The sequence below is a fragment of the Panthera onca genome, chromosome X (genome assembly GCF_046562875.1).
Source record: "Panthera onca isolate mPanOnc1 chromosome X, mPanOnc1 haplotype 2, whole genome shotgun sequence".
Lineage (NCBI taxonomy): Eukaryota > Metazoa > Chordata > Mammalia > Carnivora > Felidae > Panthera > Panthera onca.
The window spans coordinates 81,999,883-82,005,882 of NC_138357.1; positions in this window are offsets into that span (position 1 = coordinate 81,999,883).

Below are 6,000 nucleotides of genomic sequence, written 5' to 3' on the forward strand. Positions count from 1 at the left end.
GACAAAGCAGGAAAGAACATCCAATGGAAAAAAGACAGTCTCTTTAACAAATGGTGCTGGGAGAACTGGACAGCAACATGCAGAAGGTTGAAACTAGACCACTTTCTCACACCATTCACAAAAATAAACTCAAAATGGATCAAGGACCTGAATGTGAGACAGGAAACCATCAAAACCTTAGAGGAGAAAGCAGGAAAAGACCTCTCTGACCTCAGCCGTAGCAATCTCTTACTCGGCACATCCCCAAAGGCAAGGGAATTAAAAGCAAAAGTGAATTACTGGGACCTTATGAAGATAAAAAGCTTCTGCACAGCAAAGGAAACAACCAACAAAACTAAAAGGCAACCAACGGAATGCGAAAAGATATTTGCAAATGACACATCGGACAAAGGGCTAGTATCCAAAATCTATAAAGAGCTCATCAAACTCCACACCCGAAAAACAAATAACCCAGTGAAGAAATGGGCAGAAAACATGAATAGACACTTCTCTAAAGAAGACATCCGGATGGCCAACAGGCACATGAAAAGATGTTCAACGTCGCTCCTTATCAGGGAAATACAAATCAAAACCACACTCAGATACCACCTCACGCCAGTCAGAGTGGCCAAAATGAAGAAATCAGGAGACTATAGATGCTGGAGAGGATGTGGAGAAACAGGAACCCTCTTGCACTGTTGGTGGGAATGCAAATTGGTGCAGCCGCTCTGGAAAGCAGTGTGGAGGTTCCTCAGAAAATTAAAAATAGACCTACCCTATGACCCAGCAATAGCACTGCTAGGAATTTATCCAAGGGATACAGGAGTACTGATGCATAGGGGCACCTGTACCCCAATGTTTATAGCGGCACTCTCAACAATAGCCAAATTATGGAAAGAGCCTAAATGTCCATCAACTGATGAATGGATAAAGAAATTGTGGTTTATATACACAATGGAATACTACGTGGCAATGAGAAAAAATGAAATATGGCCTTTTGTAGCAATGTGGATGGAACTGGAGAGTGTGATGCTAAGTGAAATAAGCCATACAGAGAAAGACAGATACCATATGGTTTCACTCTTATGTGGATCCTGAGAAACATAACAGAAACCCATGGGGGAGGGGAAGGAAAAAAAAAAAAAAAAAAAAAAAAAAAAGGCTAGAGTGGGAGAGAGCCAAAGCATTAGAGACTGTTAAAAACTGAGAACAAACTGAGGGTTGATGGGGGGTGGGAGGGAGGGCAGAGTGGGAGGGAGGGCAGGGTGGGTGATGGGTATTGAGGAGGGCACCTTTTGGGATGAGCACTGGGTGTTGTATGGAAACCAATTTGACAGTAAATTTCATATATTAAAAAATAAAAAAAAAAAAAAAAAAACTACAATGAGATACCACGTCACAACTGTCAAAAGGGCTAAAATCAACAACACAAGAAAAAACAGGTGTTGACCAGGATGTGGAGAAAGAGGACTCTCTTGCACTGTTGGTAGGAATGTAAACTGGTGCAGCCTCTTTGGAAAACAGAATGGCGGTTCCTCAGAAAGTTATAAGTAGAACTACACTATGATCCTGCAATTTCACTACTAGGTATTTACCCAAAGAATACAAATATTAATTCAAAGGGACACATGCACCCCAATGTTTATAGCAGCATTATCTACAATATCCAAATTATGGAAATTGCCCAAGTGTCCATCAACTGATAAATGAATAAGGAAGACATGATATTTATATACAATGGAATATTATTCAGCCATAACAATGAAATCTTATCATTTGCAACAACATGGATGGAGCTAGAAAGTATTATGCTAAGTGAAATAAGTCAGTCAGATACCATATGATTCCATATGTGGAATTCAAGAAACAAAACAAATGAGCAAAGGGAGGGGAAGGGAGAGAGAAGCAAACCAAGAAACAGACTTTTAACTATAGAGAACAAGTGGATGGTTACCAGAGGGGAGGTAGATGGGGGAATGAGTGAAATAGGTGGTGGGGATTAAGGAGTGCACTTGTGATGAGCACAAGGTGTTGTAAGGAATTATTGAATCACTGTATTGTATGCCTGAAACTAATATTACAGTGTAGGTTAATTCAAAAAAGAAGAATTCAGGACTCTTTCTGAGATGGCTCCCATGTGCAGATTCTAGTGGGTTCCCTTTTAAAAAAAACTTAATAAAAAAGTGATATATAACCATAAAAAATAATGAAATCTAGCCATTTTCAAGAATGTGGGTGGAGCTAGAGGGTATAATGGTAAGCGAAATAAGCCACTCAGAGAAAGACAAACACCGTATAATTTCACTTATATGAGGAAATTAAAAGACAAATCTAATGGAGGAAAAAAGAGAGACTCCCCCCAAAACACACCCTTAACTACAGAAAACAAACACAAAGTTGAGGAGGTGGGGGAGATAGGTGAATTTAGTGAAGGGGATTAAGAGTACACTTTTATTTCTTTTTTTTAAATTTTATTTATTTATTTTGAGAGACAGAGAGAGAGAGTGAGAGAGGAGCAGAGAGAGAGGGGAGAGAGAAAACCCCAAGCAGGCTCCATGCTGTCAGCATGGGGCCGGATGTGGGGCTCAATCTCATGAACCATGAGATTATGACCTGAACCAAAATCAAGATTCAGACTCTTAATGGATTGAGCAACCCAGGTGCCCCTGGGTAATTGTATTCTTAACGTTTTCAGGAACTTCCATGCTGTTTTCCAGACTGGCTACACCAGTTTGCATTCCTAAAAACAGTGTAAGAGGGTTCTCCTTTCTCCGCATCCTCACCAACATGTGTTGTTTCATGTGTTGTTAATTTTAGTCATTCTGGAAGTTGGGAGATGATATCTCATTATATTTTTGATTTGTATTTCCCTGATGATGAATGATGTTGAACATCTTTTCATGTGTCTGTTAGTCATATAATGTCTTCTTTGGAAAAATCTCCATTCATGTCTTCTGCCCACTTCTTAACTGGATTAATTGTTTCTTCAGTGTTGATTTTTAGAAACTCTTCATAGATCTTGGACACTAACACTTTATCAGATGTGTCATTTGAAAATATCTTCTCCTATTTTGTAGGCTACCTTTTAGTTTTGTTGATTGTTTCCTTCTCTGTGTAGAAGCTTTTTATCTTAGTGAAGTCCCAATAATTTATTTTTGTTTTTCTTTCCCTTCCTTCTGGAGATATACATACCTAGTAAGAAGTTGCTGCAGCTGATATCAAAGAGGTTGAACCTGTGTTGTCCTCTAGGGTTTTGAGGGTTTCCTGTCTCACACTTTGGTCTTTCATCCATTCTGAATTTATTTTTCTGTATGGTGTAAGAAAGTGGTCCAGTTCATTCTTCTTCACTGGTTGAGTTTTAAAACTCCAATATTTAAGGACCTGGCATGGCATGGACCCATCCTGGACCTTTAGGGGAGGGCCTTGCCACCATGGGACTGGTGCAGGTTTGTCTCAGAAGCATAGTAGCACCAATTCAAAGGGTCATGGAGTTTGGAGTAAAGCACAGCAAAGAGCTGGTGTCCATGTTAGCTGACCTAAGCAGGTGTCTCTGCCCCTATGCTGAGTCTGGGGGAGGGTAATGGTGCCGGCCAGCTCTTTTGTCCCAGGAGAGGCAATGCCATCTCTCCCAGATGTGCTCCAAGAAGGGGGAACTGTCTCTCCCACTGCGTCCCAGGAGAGTCTCAGATTGTGCCATCCGCTCCCAGGCTATCTGCCCTTCTTCTCCCACAGAAGAACTGCAGCACCCTCAGGGCTCCACACCAGCCACACCATGGACCTTTAAGATTTATCTTCGAACACCGCTGGTTGTAAAAACTCACAAAAGCCAGCCCTTCTCATTTTCCCAGTCAATGGTAAAGTGTTTGGGAAAGTGTTTTCCTTGTGTGATTCCCTGTATGTCTCTCTCTCTCTCTCTCTCTCTCTCTCTCTCTCTCTCCTTCTCTCTCTCTCCCTCTCTCTCTCTCTCCTCTCTCTGTGACCAGGGATCCCCCCCATTTCACATTACCTGTGATCCATTTCTTCCCCAAATCACATCTCTGCACCTCCTACCTTCCACAAAGTGGCCTCTTCTCTCCCTCTAGTTGTGCAGTTTGTTCATCAGTCCTTAGATCTTTGACCATCCAGATTGCTTTCCTGAGTATTCAGAATGATTTGATACTTATCTAGCTGTGCTCAAAGGATGAGGCAAGCCAGGGTGCTTGTGTGGCTCAACTGGTTAATCATATGGCTCTTGATTTCAGCTCAGGGTCATATTATGTTTCATTGAATCAAGCCCTGCACTGGGCTCTTCACTGACAACACAGAACCTCCTTGGGATTCTCTCTCTCCCTGTCTCTCTCTGTCCCTCTCTAGCTCATGCAATCTCTGTCTCTTTCTCTCTCTCTCTTTCAAAATAAATAAATAAACATAAAAAAGGGATGAAGAGGAGGTCCTCCTACTAATCCACCATCTTAGCTCCTCTCTACCTGAAATTGTTGAATCATTATATTGCATACCTGAAACTAATATACTGTATGTTAACTACACTGGGATTGAAATTTTTAAAAAATTAGAGACCAGCAGAAGATGGAGGTGTAGGAGGATGCTGGGCTCACTGCGCGTCCTGCTGATCACTTAGATTCCACCTACACCTGCCTAAATAACCCAGAAAACCGCCAGAAGACTAGCAGAACAGAGTATCCAGAGCCAAGCACAGACGAAAGGCCCACTGAAGAGGGTAGGAAGGGCTGAGAGGCCGTGCACGCTGCACGGACTGGCGGGAGGGAGCCGGGGCGGAGGGGCGGAGGGGCGGCCCGCCGGCCAAGCAGACCCCTGAGACTAGCTTGCAAAAGCAGAGGGGCCAGATGGAGTGTGTTCTGGCAGCAAGCGGGACTTAGCATCTGGGAGGTCATAAGTTAACAGCTCTGCTCGGAAAGTGGGAAGGCTGGAGGACAAAGGGAGGGAGAGTTGCTGAGCCCCGGGATGACAGAGCTCACTTTGGCAGGGAACAAAGGCACTAGCCAGTGCCATCTCCCTCGCTCATCCCCCAGCCAAAATCCCAAAGGGAACCAGTTCCTACCAGGGAACTTGCTTGCTTTGTGCAAACACCCAACGCTGTGCTTCTGTGGAGCCACCCCTCCGGCAGCGGGTCTGACTCCCTTCCACTGCCACAGGGCCCCTCCTGAAGTGGATCACCTAAGGAGAAGTGAGCTAAGCCTCCCCTCCTGCCCCCGTGCACCTTGCCTACCCACCCCAGCTAATATGCCAGATCCCCAGCACCACAAGCCTGGCAGTGTGCAAGTAGCCCAGACGGGCCATGCCACCCCACAGTGAATCCCGCCCCTAGGAGAGGGGAAGAGAAGGCACACACCAGTTTGACTGTGGCCCCAGCGGTGGGCCGGGGGCAGACATCAGGTCTGACTGCAGCCCCGCCCACCAACTCCAGTTATATACCACAGCACAGGGGAAGTGCCCTGCAGGTCCGAACCACTCCAGGGACTCTCCAAAATGACCAAACGGAAGAATTCCCCTCAGAAGAATCTCCAGGAAATAACGACAGCTAATGAACTGATCAAAAATGATTTAAACAATATAACAGAAAGTGAATTTAGAATAATAGTCATAAAATTAATCGCTGGACTTGAAAACAGTATAGAGGACAGCAGAGAATCTCTTGCTACAGAGATCAAGGGACTAAGGAACAGTCACGAGGAGCTGAAAAACGTTTTAAATGACATGCAAAATAAAATGGAAATGAACACGGCTTGGATTGAAGAGGCAGAGGAGAGAATAGGTGAACTAGAAGATAAAGTTATGGAAAAAGAGGAAGCTGAGAAAAAGAGAGATAAAAAAATCCAGGAGTATGAGGGGAAAATTAGAGAACTAAGTGACACACTAAAAAGAAATAATATACGCATAATTGGTATCCCAGAGGAGGAAGAGAGAGGGAAAGGTGCTGAAGGGGTACTTGAAGAAATAATAGCTGAGAACTTCCTGGATCTGGGGAAGGAAAAAAGGCATTGAAATCCAAGAGGCACAGAG